The sequence below is a fragment of the Vanessa tameamea genome, chromosome 29 (genome assembly GCF_037043105.1).
Source record: "Vanessa tameamea isolate UH-Manoa-2023 chromosome 29, ilVanTame1 primary haplotype, whole genome shotgun sequence".
Taxonomy (NCBI): domain Eukaryota; kingdom Metazoa; phylum Arthropoda; class Insecta; order Lepidoptera; family Nymphalidae; genus Vanessa; species Vanessa tameamea.
This window is the reverse complement of record NC_087337.1, coordinates 3,604,023-3,619,260: the sequence shown is the minus strand read 5'-3', so window position 1 is coordinate 3,619,260 and position 15,238 is coordinate 3,604,023. Positions and strand designations below refer to the sequence as shown.

The 15,238-nt window shown below is 32.4% G+C and overlaps 1 protein-coding gene across 2 annotated transcripts in view; it reads right to left on the bottom strand.

Annotated features, from left to right (window-relative positions):
* The window catches only part of LOC113399249 (ATP-citrate synthase), a 67,545-nt gene that overhangs the window by 35,289 nt on the left and 17,018 nt on the right, over positions 1–15,238 (bottom strand). Inside the window, exon 1 of one of the 2 annotated variants that reach the window (XM_064219691.1) lies at positions 4,889–5,038. The exons of the other annotated variant lie outside the window; for it this stretch is intronic. The gene's annotated coding sequence lies outside the window, so the exon portion shown is untranslated. Of the gene's footprint in view, positions 1–4,888; positions 5,039–15,238 lie in introns of those variants that run through there. 2 annotated transcript variants of the gene reach the window in all.

Sequence of the window (15,238 nt, the reverse complement as noted above, 5' to 3'; positions counted from 1 at the left end):
TACGGGCCACCTGATGATAAGTGGTCACCACCGACCATAGACAATGGCGCTGTAAGAAATATTAACCATTCCTTACATCTCATCACTCACCCTTCAAACCGGAACACGACAATACTGTTACTGTTTGGCGTTAGAATATGTGATGAGCTTGCACACAGCCCCCACCCAGGAAATATAAACGTGTGTCTTGTGGTCTAATCGTATGTCACAGTACAAATTTGAGAGCCATTACACGAACTTCGTAATGAGTGCTTTCGTTCTTTAAACATACAGACAGAACAAAATATATCAGGTCTTTCTAATATTCTTTATAAATAAAAATTATATGTTTGTATGTTTTGATTATATACATTTCTAAACTATTCATCCGATTGCGTTGAAACTTAGTTGAGTTGATCTACGAATGCCCGAAAATTCCTGACCAAACAAAACAAGAATTTATTTAAACCTTTAATATAAAATGTACATGTAGAGCCGTGCGAAGCCGGAACGAGAAGATACTGGCTTCTCACATGTGCAACTTGTAAATTTCCCACTGCTGGGTAAAGGCCTCCTTTCCCTTTGAGGAGAAGGTTAGGAGCATATTCCGCCACATTCACATCTGACAGAATTTCGTTGAAATTAGATACATACAAATCTCCCCATGGTGTTTTCCTTCACCGCCGAGCACGAGATGAATTATAAACACAAATTAAGCACATGAAAATTCAGTGGTGCTTGCCTGGGTTTGAACCCATAATCATCGGTTAAGAAGCACGAGTTCTAACCACTGGGCCAAATCGGCTCTACCACTGGACCATATCGGCTCAGTGCGCGTTGATACAGACACAACTACTGAGTCCGTTAGAAAACGTAATCCCCCGGACACATGGAATTGAGACGTTCAGATGCCGAAGCGTCCTCGTGTCATTCGTGAAGATAGAACAGTCCCCGACAAATGTTGAGACGGAAATCGTTTTCGATCAGTGGATATAGGAGGTTATTCTATAGGAGAATGTGGAAATTTGAACCCGCAATCATCGGTTCAGATGTAAGCGTTCTAACCACTTGGCCATCTCGGCACAGGCTTCTCGTCCCGGCTTAATTACACACTAATTCCATTATATTACTTAATGAAAAACGAATTAAATTAATTGCAGACTGGAATGATTAATTTTAACAATTTATAGAAAATTAATATTGAAATGTTGGTGATTACCAATACTCTAATTATGTTATTATAAAGGTAATCGTTAAAAATGTTGAGTTTATTTATACATTAGGGTGTCCCTTATATGACTAAAAAAATTTTTTTTTCAATTTCGAAAAGCATACCCTCTATTTTTTTATAAATGCTAAAACATGCTCAAATATGAAATTTCATCTTTTTAACATGATCGCAACCCGTGCCGACCAAGCTGCAAAGTTTATTAAAAGTCAATTATTTACCTGATAGTTTTGTCCGCTATAAAACTAACATAAATATATATCAAACTATATATAAATACAACAAATGAATTGAATAAGAATTGAAATAAAATAAGATAAATATTATTCTTTAGCTAAAAACATAAAATAATAATAATCAGTCAGGGATAACTGATCTTTAATGTAATTTTTTACAGTCTGCATACAAACTTTTATGTTCCTTTACACAGTGCAACAAGAATTGTTTTTACTCTTTTTCAACTGTATCTAATAATTCCGTTAAAATCTTGCATTTATTTGACCGCCCTTTCAGCAGAGTCATTTACAACGATCAAAGGACTTATTCTTCAATTAGTTTCCAAAAAAGGAGCATTACCATTCCAAGACGAAAACTGTCGTTGATCTGTAGTCGAGAAAGAAATTGTTTGCTCTTTTCCGATACAAAATCATCTAGGGTTTAAAAAAAAAAACAATTTAAATAACAAAAATAAATACATCAAGTAATGTAAAAAAAACGCACAAAAAATTAGCTTATCGAACAATTTTTCGGTCAGTTCTCCCTTGGATGAAACTTAGCGTTTGCCAAAATCTGAGTTTTTATCCGTGTTTAAGTTAGGATTGCTAACTTCATCTGTTATTGTCTTCATCTTTAAAAAGCGATACTGTGACTGTCTCTTCACATAAATACCATTAGTGATGGCTAAATTTGTTTATATAAACTTTATAAATTTTTACATTAATTTTCATACTCTTTAAGTGCCTTTAAGAAGCACGCATTTTGGATAGGAGTAAAACAAACCAAAATTATTCTTCTATTTTATTCTTTATTCAAGTAGGCTCATAATAGCACTTTTGAGTCGTCGTGCTGCCACTAGTTCGGAAAGTAGAGTTTACCAAGAAGAAACGATAAGAAACTGAATAGTTAGTCTTTTCCACCACTTAAATTATAGAACTTTTGTCAATAAAGTACAATTAAATTAATATATATATCCTTCCTATGAATCAACAAATACTAAGTCACCTCTCCTTTATCATGAATATCTTGTAGGAGTAATGTGTTTTTTTAACGTTAAATTTAAATCACTATTGATAAAATTATAAACATAGAAACGACTACATCCATCTCCAAGAAGGATGTTGAATACATTGCGAATTCGGAAACTAGGTGTTAGAAGTTTACCATTCCTCCTCGTGCCCATACAATGATGGTCCGGTCACTGTTTTTTTTTCGAAAGGACGTATAATATTCTAAATATATGTAATATTGTTGTGAACATATTGTGTCGCAGCTTTAGTAGTTTTAACTTTAAAATTTTGCCATCCCAAAAGTCTGTAACTTCGTCAGGTAATTTTTTCTGAGAGTCAGTTTTTATTGCTTCTGCTCTGGATTTTTTTATCTTCATAATAATTATCTGAACCGAGGATTTATTAATGTCTGCTCAGAATAAGCGCTTCTAAAACCGAATGAAGAATATAAACAAAGTCTCTTATGCTCAATGGGCATAGACATAAAGCTGCCACAAGGTAAGGTGTTATGACGTTATTTCCAGCTCTTTTTGATTTTTTTTTTCTGGTCGGAAATGCCTTCGTCAGAATTCTTGCTTTTTCCCGAATCCCTAATCACAAGATTTGCACATTACTGCCAGTCAGCTTAACTTAGCGAATATCGTACAATAACACTGCGTGAACTTTTCCTTTAGATGGTAATTTTGCATCTTTCATTTGATGGCTAGGCAGTCCGATAAGGAAATAATTGTGTTTATCACATCGCAATCCTATCGGCATATTTATAATATATATTGCAATAAACAATGATGCACTAATAATCTCAAAAATAACGTAAAAAATGACAAACAAAATACGTAGTTAGAGGTCGCAGCGGAACTAGTATGGAGAAGTTTAAATCGCAAGTCGTCACGGGTTATCATTCATAAAACGGGCTTATATTTTTTTTATAGACAATATTGGCTTATTACTAAAGTTCTAAGAAGGTATGCGTAAAAATATATTGAAGTTGAAAATTAACGGACGCCCTAATATATATTAAGAAATGTCGAAAAAATACAAATATAATGATAACATTAAAAAAAACATTAAGTAGGTACACATTTCTCAACGTAAGCAATATACTAAAAAAAAAAATCTACTTCATTTTACTTACCGTCTTACGCAATTAAAATAAAAACAATTCACAATATATAGGAAGTCGATTATCCATTCATACGTATTTCAAATATATTTGAATAATTTTTTCAAGACCTTATATATTTACCGTCACGCTAGCTCCGATCCGAGAACCAGGTAGAAATTCGTAATTATTTGAATTAGTTACTACTGTTACAACACACACGTACATCAATTAAATCAAATCAAATCAAAATATACTTTATTCAAGTAGGTAGGTACTACTTTTACAGTCATTTGACTAACTTTTTTAAGTAAAGCTGCCACTGGTTCGGAATGTAGATTCTACCGAGAAGAACCGGCATATATATATATATATATATATTTAGTTAAAGAAACTATCTGTCGATGTTCTATGTATAGCTATGTTTCTTCCTCCTAGAAAACTTATCAATATTAACCAGAGATCGTTTACCGTATCCTGGGTAACCTTGAAAAGATGTGACCAAGACATTTCCATTGACAGTAAAATTTAATTTAAAAAAAAAAACAAATATGATCTCTGAATGATGAATATGTCTTTATTACAAAAGTATTTTTATCTTTTCGAGAAATGATAGCTTAGTTTCTACAAGTTGTTTGTTTGAGGTTAATTTGTATCACCAAGTGACAATCCTTACTTTTAATGTACAAAAATAAATGTACAAAATAGGCAACAGTAAAATAAAAAAAAAAAAAAAAAAGCTAAAAGTTGAATTGAGAATTGGAATTATATTAATTGAATATAGATTCAATTAATATAATTCCAATTCTGTATTCATAGCATACTTTTCTAGGCATATAACATACATAATACAACGTTATATAAAATAATAAATTATTTTTTCCTGTACCGAGTTGAACTTTGACGTGCGTGCTAACCAACGAACGAAACCGGTTCTTCATTTGCAAATACACGATCATACCGTAACTACATAGTTGAAACGGACACAGTTAATTAATATTTTACATAGATAAAACATAAATATATTTTTTTTTTAAACAAAATCCTAATACATCACGGTCGTACATTTTATATCAATATTCAATTAAAATTAAAAAAATATAATTGTGAAAATTTTTACCTTAAAACAAAATGATCGACAACATTCGATTTAAATTTAAAATAGCTAATTATTCCATAGCAATTCGATTTAATTTTTAAATGTTCGATATTTAAAAGTAAAACCAAGTTCAGTGGAAGTTATTTAGTATGAAGTACGTCACGAGAGGCGCGTAACTTTCGCCCGCGCCGGTCTACAATCGTTCGCATGAATAATTTAATTGTATAAAAAAAAATAAAAAATGGAACACTCACTTCCGAGCGACGTCCGTCGCTTCGAAGAGATTATAGCGAAATCCAACAAGGAATTTATCAGCACGGGTTTATCACTCGCGAACTATTTTGACGAGTGACGCGACCTCTCGCCACGGTTACCAGCGGACGACTGAATCAGATAGAAAATCGAGTAATCGGCTGAATACATTTACTTCGGCATGACACGTCGTTTGCGTTCATAAATTTGTAAATTGAGTTTTCGTAGTAGACGCGTTCGTAGTTTCGTACCGTAATACGTCAGACGATCGGCGGTTGTTTTAAAATTCGAATTAAAAAAACACAAATACGATTTTCAAAATTATCCATCATATTTTATTCCTTTGAATAATTAGATTAATTTAATTTTGCTGGTTTTTTTTTTTGTTATAATTTATATTTGTTAAAAAATTTCATAAATAAATAATTAATATTTTTTCAGAAAATAAAGAAAAATCCAATATTATATTTCAAACTATTGTCTTTTAAATAAAATTAAAAATTAAAAAAATTAACATTTTTTAATGAATTTTATATTTTTATTTATCATAAATATGTAACTTCGACGCCCGGCTCCGTACGGACAGCAGTAAGTTAGCGAATGTTTCTTTAAACTGTGATGTCCCTTTTTCTGACGTAATTATTTTCACGTTCGAAACTCTAAACCTAAACACTAGCCCCCGCCGCCCCGCCTTAAGACCCGTCTCAAGCGCCCTGTGGCAAGCAGTGTTTTGAAGATACGCCCCCCATTCCAATCTTTTATAAGAGCTATGGTCCAAGACTTGACCTTGACCATCCCATCATCTAACGTACAGCACGCGAGTTTTTTGCACCCGCAGCGCCCTTGATTTAGACGGGTCTGTTAAACACCATTTAAGAAACCATTCAACGAGAAAAAACATTAAATATTGTAGAATAGATCTTTACTATTATTATAAATGCGAAAGTAACTATCTGTCTGTGTGTTCTCTTTCATATCAGACCACCTACTACTTTTTAAGGCCTTTTTTTTTCACGCAGTGGAAACCTTCAGCAAGGTACCAGGATCCCCAGGTTATGTGGGATTCCTACCCACTAAAACCACTGCGATGGCCGTCCTCGGCACGGATTGGAGAGGCTGCGGGTGCAGTGCTCCGCTCGTGGCTTGACGAAGCTCACCTCAGGGGGCGACGGTGATCTCGCCCCTGGGACTCCTCGACTTTTTAATCCCTAACACCCTGACGACAACTAGTCATTAAAACAACTTTATAAAAACTAGCCGTCAGATACCATGGAAGACACTGTAACGTAACTTTTACTTACAAACAGAAGCCTAAACACCGATTTCTATGTATGTAACTTAAAAAATTACGAACTTCCGTAAATACATCCCTCCCCAATTTCATACTCTTGAGTGTTGAATCTTTAGAAACACTTCAATAAATGTCTTTTAATCAGATAAAAAAATCCAATATACCGAGTGCCATATTTCTGTCCTTGACCCCCCCATCTAACGCCCCCCCCCCTTAAGAGATGAATTTTGAATAAAATTTTGAATAAAATTTTGAATAAAATTTGAATTTCCCCAATTAGTGCATAGTTTCTTGTACATATATAATTTCATCATCTAAGACCCAAAACTTTAGAAAAATAGGTAATTAATCATTGCATTTTCAAAGGTGGAGCAGGCTTTAACCCAACAGTGGGATATTAACTTACTCTTTAATCAGTATTTTCTTTTTTTTAAATCATTGTTGTCGCTACGATTTTTGTAGCGGGCAACATAAAAAAAAAATAAATAAAAGCATTGGCGGGAAATTTAAGCTCTCTTCTGGATACGCTTGAACCGGGAACATTGTTTTAACATTATCTTACATTACTGTATTATTTTACTTTAATCGCTTAACTTAACCAATAAAGAAATACGTTATTAATTAATTTCAAGAGTGATACACACAACTCACACGTACAATTAATTAGCAGCAGTTAATTAACAAACAACTTTATTTTACATCAATGTTTATAATATTTAACACGCTGATCTTATTTGCCTTCAATCTGAATGCTCATTGGATGATAACTACTGATGACGTAAGAGACGACAATTAGAATCACGCTCGACAAATATCATAAACTTTAAAGGAATATACACATCTTACTATAATAATGCCTTAAGCCGGGTGGCTCAAGGCATTAGTAAGGTATACACACACGAGCCAAGAACGGGTATAAGGTAAATATTTCATTTACAAGTAGTTATAGAGTATTAATTTTTTTCATTTAAAATAAATACAAGGATCATCTGATACTCTATTCCAAACATAAGAGGAAAAAATCCAAATAAACAACACTTGACAGCAAATTGACGCGATATCATTGGTCGAGAGCTTGATCGATCTATGATATTTACTTACTGTGGATTTGCGAAAAAATGGCGTTTCGGACGTCGACGAAACTGCTATCGGTAGTTTGGAAGTAAAATTCAAGTGGATACAAGTTGTGTCTAGTGTAATAGTGTTGTATTATAAATAAAGATATATTAATCGTAAACTCTTAGTAGTGCACGATATAGCTGAGTTATTAGCAAATCGCATGATAAACTTAAATCTAAGTTTTGTTTATCTTTTTTCCTACTTCCATTGGAATTGGCTATAAACTAATATCAGTACTAATATTATAAATGCGAAAATAACTCTGTCTGTATGTTACGCGTTCACAGCTTAACTACTGAATCAATTTTGATGTAATTTGGCACAAAATATGTGAATATTGAAGATAAACCGTTGCAATTGTCAGAAACTGTATTCCAAGCGGACGTCGTGGCTGTATGTTTGTAGTAAGTAATATATAGATAAAAGATATTATATCAAACATTTACCTCAAACTGTTTTTCTCTCGCTCACTCACTCCACGCGAGATAAACCTGTCAGTGTTCTTTATCTTTATTTGTGTAAAAGACAATAAAATAACTTTATGGATGTCGAATTATATTACGAGAACATTTAAATTAACCGAATTACCTTTATTTAAAAACACCATTAAATACGTACCTACAAAATACTTTTTAGTTAATTTTAACCTCTTTTGTTCTCTGTTAATACCTTAATTTACTAAAAGTCTTTAATTATTTTTTTTAGCTTTATCCGAGACACTTCTAAAACTATATGGATATCTTTAACAATTATCTCTAATTTCTTCATTTATATAAATATAATAAAATTGGAGTGTATGTTTGTAATATTAAAATAACCGCTTTTTATTAAATGCACGTGTGGTACGTATACCAAAATAACTGTATGTCTGTCTGTTTGTTCCGGCTAATCTCTTGTACGGCTGGACTGATTTCGACGAGACTATAATTGGCAGATAGCCGATGTAATAATAAGTAATTTAGGCTACAACAATAACTTTTTTGTTAAATACAACCGCGCAAGAAGTCGCGGGCACAGCTAGTACAAAAAAAAATTCTATAAACCGACTTCAATTTTGTTCAATATTAAATGGATTAAAATGAAAGTATACCATCCCACTCTATAAAATAATAAAAAAACAACAACTAAGCCGAATCATCGGATCAAATGTATTTTATTCAACTAAACTTAACAATGAAGCGTTTTTGTATCGTCATAATTTAAACACTACCGCAGTTTCGTCAAGCAGTCTCCAGCGAGAAGAAATCGCAAGAAACTCGCACAGTTGCTCTTTTCAAATAAACAGATTTACAATTAGTGTTCAATCAGTCCTGTGATGGAACCCGAGCCTAAATCCAGGCGTTTATTTTTTCAATTTGAACCTGTCAAATTTCAAGTTTGTAGACGTTATAGTTTCTGAGATTTCGTGATTAATCAGTGAGTGGTATTTAGCTTATATATTATATATATATATATATAAATATAGATTGATATTGATGAACGAGAGCTAAACAATATCTCTTTGCCATCCCGGAGAATTTTAACAACATACAATAATAGTATTTATTAATTAGACATAAAAATGGTTGACATTGAAGACATATGATTAAACTAACAGTAAATTTATGTCATTAACTTTAATTCGTATCTTATTATCTAGAACGTTCAGAGTATATACCACCACAATGCTCCAATGCCGAGTTGTGGTTACATGTGACAGATTTTAATCCATTACATGCAATTTCTATCACGATATTTTCACAAATGAAACACGTGAAACTACAGAGATTCTTGGCCGGATCTTGAACTTAGAATCTTCGGTTAAAACACGATCATTCCAACCACTGGGATATCTCTAAATATTGTACAATTAACTTATCAATCAATACAACAAAATATACTTCATTCAAGTAAGTTTTTACAAGCACTTTTGAATCGTCATTTAACAAACTATATTAAGTGAAGCTACCACCGGTTCGGAAGGCAGATTCTTAAGAGAAGAACCGGCAAGAAACTCAGTGGTTACGCTTTTCCAACATTTGAAATACATTATGTTTTAATTACATATATATAATACATCCTGCCTGGAAGTCAACAAGTATTATCTTGTATTGAATAATATACCTTTTTCATTAATATTTTTTTAACAAATGATTTGAATTTATGAATCGGTAAAAATACTTATATATGCGGAATTTAATTATAGAAACGAATACCTCGCACCTAGAAGGATTTATTGAATGCGGAGTAGATAACTTGGCGTAATAAGCTTATCACTCAAAGTAAAAAAAAAAAAAAATTAATAGTAAATCTACCACTGAAGAATCAGCAAGAATCTTAGTAGTTTCTCATACAAAAAATTTAACATTTTTCCGTGTTGATTATTATAATTAATGAAATATTTTCCTCATTGCTGAATGGTAAATTTGTAATCTGAGAATTATCTAATTTTATCATATAACCGTGTATGATTACGTATGATTAAGAAAATAAATCATACGTACTAACTAGACGTATCTCGCGGTTTGAAACCAGCTGAGTTTCTTTCGCCGGTTCTTCTCAGGTCCGAGGTGTTAAATTCCGAACCGCTGGTAGATTTTTGACAATCAATGAGCAAGTGTAATCACTTCTATATTGAATAAAGATTTTTGACTTTGACTTTGACTTTGAGAGAGATGGTCGGGACGGACACAGGGATGAGCAAAAAAAATCAAATATTCTCTTAATATGAATAACTAAAAAACCAGCCAAGTTAGACGGACTCGCGCAAGTAGAGTTACGTATCATTATTTATACGATAAAACAATCAAGTTTGTTGTATAGGGGGCTTGTTAAATATTTATTTAATTTTAATTTAATTATATATTTTTAAAAAGACTACATGTTCTGTGAATATTTCAAGTCTATCTGCTGCCGTTATCAATATCGAGCAAAAAAATCACGTTTGTATGGAACTATTCGATATTTTATTCTGTTCTATAAGTATTTGTTGTCAAAGCAACAACAGAAATACATCATCCGTGTAAATTTCAACTGTCTAACTGTCACGGCTCATGAGGTACAGCCTGGTGTCAGACAAACAGACAGACGGACGGACAGCGGAATATTAATAATTACCTTTTGCTACGGAACCCTAAAAATATGTATAATATCTTTTCTGCTATGAATGAATCATTTTAGATATTTAAAAATTGTATATCGTAGCTTTATCAATGCAAAACTTCGATAATGGTGCGGCATTCTACGTATAGAATACCGTACTATAGTACGGGCGTCTCGTTGGTATAGTGCAAGGGTCTTCAACCTTTTAGAAGTCAAGGGCCAAGTATACAATGGTTTTTTTTTTCGCGGGGCTGCAACTCAACCAAAACATTTCATTATAAACTTAAGTAATTAAAAAACAATAACCATCGAAGGTAATTATTAAAAAAATATATTTTATTAAAATTCAATGAGACGTCATTGTTTGCTCTTAACTAATTTATCAATATCTGCCCCTATAGTGGTCGCTGCGAGTCTCAAACTGTTTTCAAAGTGAACATCGGTGATACTTGTTCTTGCCTTCGACTTTACGTTTTTCATTCGAGAAAATAACTGCTCGCATAGATACGTTGTGTCAAAGGGAGAGGTCATTTTAGCGCAGTCGCTCTGATTTTAGGAAAATCTGCGTAGGGACGTATTTCGGGGTAGTGCGTCCGCGCCTCTCTGCCCGTACTAGTTTCACGCGGATCACTCGCTTTAGTTTAAATACCTATTTCGTTTTAATTTCTGTGTAACTAAGTAATGTAAATTTAATTTATTTAATCTGTCGCCGGGCTGCAAAGGCAGCCACGGCGGGCCGCGGGTTGAAGACCTTTGGTGTAGTGGCTTCCGGGTCAAATCAACCTAAGAAAAAACACGATCCCGCTGCCTCCCCAATCCGTGACAAGGACAGCCATCGCAGTGGTTTCAGTGGGTACGAATCTTGTGGGAATCGGTACTCGGGGGCCCGGATACCTTACCGAAAGTTTCCTCCGCGTGAGAAAAAAAAAGCCAATGAAAAAAATACAGCCATCACGTCAAAACATCGAAATTAATAGTTACTAAAAGGAAATCAATAAATAAATATTGAGTTAGATAAATAAAAATAGTTATTCCTTAATTAAACAAATCTATTATTATTATTACGATAACAATGCTTAGCAACGAAGTACATAGTACACGCGTCACGGCATACGAGTTGACCTGAACCTCGCGACACCAATATCTGTCACAATATTTTTTCGTTTTATAAAGATACAACACAGTTATACTTTTTCAGACAAAGCAAATCACGTAGACGAAGGTACATGAGAAAGCTCGCCTTATGACATTGTAGGTTATGAAGGTCACGGCATCGATTCCTGCTATAAATAGAATTCGTTTTATATATGAACATATTCATGCAAATTAGTTTAGCTTTATACACACTTGTTAAGTGTAAATAATAGGAACCAATTAAACAACAGGTAAACCTGACTGGCCTGATCACAATCGTTTGTTCTGACTATCAACGCACAGACAAAACTCCAGACAGGTTTAATAATAAATAAGATTTATTTAAAAAGCAAGTGCTACAAAAAACCGCTTATATATACAAGGTTACACAATAAGTAAAGCCGGCTTAAGGGGACTACATGAGCTAAATGCAAGTTTTATCATGCAAAAAAGTATAAGATCCGATGCAGTAAACCAAATGAAAAAAATATATGATAATCTTCAGGATACATGCTAGTTATTTGCTATTTTGAAAACATGATGTAATTAATTTGGTACGATAGAAAAAAATCACAAAGTTACCTCTAAAAAAATCTTTTAATAAATAAAAACTATACTTATATACATTCAATAATTCTGGTTTTTTGTCAGATTATTCTACAAGCAATATATTATTTAACCTCTGCGTCACTTTTTTAATAACTTCAATAGATTTTTTTTAAATCAGATATTCTTATTTTCGAACAAAATTCGTACGCATGTGTGCGTAAACGCCGTGTACAGACATTGCCGGCCGAGGCCTGATGCTATACAGACGTGTCGATCTTTTCGTTACGAGCCTCATTACGTAACGAAATATTTTTTTGTAATTTTAATTGTAAATTCATTGTTTCATGTTTTCTTATAATAAATATTATTCTTTCTTGTAGATAAATATATTAAGTTAAAATAATGTAGTAGTAATTAGGCATTTGTTTTTTATTATATTATTTGTCATAAATTTTAATTGTGTAAATATGGGAAATGAAGTGAAACGCGTGAGGAAAACTAAAAAACGTTTATATAAATTAAGCGCCGAACATACTTATGAACGATATTAAAAGGTAAGAGTATTTTTTTTGTAAACATATTTTTTTTTTATAAATTATGAATATTGAAAACATCTATTAGAAAAAATGTGCAATCAGTTCGCATAGAATCAGATTTTTCGAGCTGTTCTTCAAATATTATGATAGAGTATTTGGTGAAAGTAAGGATAAAATCAATTGAGAGTGACTACGTTCGATCCCCATGATTTCGAAGCAATTTGATATTTTTCATTAAAAGTACTATGGGGCATATTTAGATACATATTTTTTAAATACATAATTTTATAATTAATAAAAATATAATTACTAACATATATTTATTTTTTACAGAATAAAGAAAGTCGAAAACAATAACACGGAAGCTATTTATATTGCGTAAGAGTTTAATTTTATCGATTTTGTTTATAATAGGAATTAAAGTTATGTATGAACTAATTTTAATAATAAAAAAAATAATGTAATTGTTGTGAACCAGAGAACTAGAATATTTAGAAGTGTCATTTGTACGTAATTCAAAAATTGTAATTTTTAGTAACGTGCGCCATATTAGATTGAAAATGGAAGCAATTCATGAATCGTGGATTGTCATCGAGACTAAATATGTGTGCCAACTTTCAGCTCCATAGCTTCAATGGAAGTAGGTGTAATATTGATTGCAAGATTTCAGGACATACGTACATACATTCATACATACAAGTGAAATTAAATAAAATATTTTAATAAAAAAATTAACACTAAATGTTTCTTTTTTGTAGTACCAAATCCAAATATTTTAAGTTTAATTAAATCAGTTTTATTATTTAATCATTTTCGAATAACAGTCCAAAGCAAAACAAATAATTCTAATATCCTACCTATTTTTATGAGATTTATAATTAAACCTAGTATGATTAACCTAGTTAACCAATGATTCAACCAAATCGACTTGACGACATTTTTTTCTTGTAAATATTTAGATGTTTTTGTTTTAATTGAATTTTTTTTTTCTTTGTGAACCGATATTAATAAAACGAACAAACACTACGCTATATGTTACCCCACGGTTACTACACTACAGGTTTCGAACACTTACGATTTTATTATATAAATAGATTATCAAACTTTTATAAAATATTAAAAATTGGTATGTTTTAATATTTAGTATAAGAACTAATTGTGGTAGGTATAATAATATAAATAAAAGAAAAAAAGGTTAAAACTAACTGTCTATTTTATTGTGTACAAAATATAAATAAAAATATTGTAAGTTTAATTGAATCAGTTTTTTTTATAATCATTCGTTAACTAACATCGAAAGAAATAAAAACAATTCTGTTGTCCTATCTATTTTTTATGAGATTTATGATTGATCTTACTTCGCTCGGTTTGGCGCCATCTATTAGAATATTTGGGCCTAACCTCGTTACCTCGCTTAACCATTAGTTCACGGGCTTGCCGTTTTTGTCGATTTTGTAAGTGTGTGCGTGCAATTCTCAAGGGCACTTAGCTCTTGTAGTCCCCTTAACTAAACAAATATTAATACACTAACTACCGTACCCCTGCACGAAATTATTATTTGGAACACACTTAATGAACGCACCCGTAAACGTCAAACATGGCCGCCCGTTGAACTGTCATATCATTGAATTCCATGGATTTAATATCGAAATATCTCGATTATACGAATTTTGCGGATACATGTTTTCGACTAAAAATCTCATTTTTTTTTTCTAAATATCTATAATTGTGCATCGGTTTCGGTTTTAATATAGATAAGTATTCTCTTTACTAAATTTATTTCATGTTCTATTTAGAAAGTAAGTACGCGCTAAGTAAGATGTTATTTTGTATGAACTTTACTCATACGAAGTCGGGACGGGACTCTGTCTGTCTGTAGCTTTTTCAAGGCCAAACCACTGAACTAAATTTGATAGAATTTGGTATCAAGCTTGAACTCCAAGGAAGGACAAGGGCTACTTTTTTACACCTAACACGTTACGACCAACCCACAAAACGAAAGCGAAACCGCGTACGCCAATTAATCAGAGCATATTTTAACAAAACTGTCGTTTGCTTTGATTATACCAAAAATCTTCCGTAAAAAGACGTGTAACTTCGAATATAAAACTGGAATTATATCTACAAGAAATACAGCGCATCTTCAGAACAGCATCTCGTCTACAAAACGTTATCTAATAATCTAAAGTGGCACACAATACCACTCCGCGGTGACCAATTTGATACTTTAGGCGTCGACATGATAAGGCGTCTCTCATCATTACTATCTCTAATCTCTATCTGTCTCCCTCTCCTGTCATTCATGCAGTCCTAGTACTTTGCTTCAACTTCGCACTACTTAACGTATCGTTTTCAGTAACGGTGCAGGAACTAAGATCTTCTAAGAGATTCTGACAATATCTGACATCGAATGGTTTTGCCTATAATATATTAAAAAAAAAAAAAAAAACCTTTTACAACTAAAACCCATGTTTGGCATTGGAACAGCATAATGGACTAAGCTTTAAATCTTCATGGGACACTTAAAGATTTTAATCTATACTCTATTCCAATGGGAATAGGAAAGAACCAAAACAGACCGTACGGTTTTCAAGATCACGAGTGTTGTGTTGACAAGTCCTCTTTATGTTTGACTACAAACA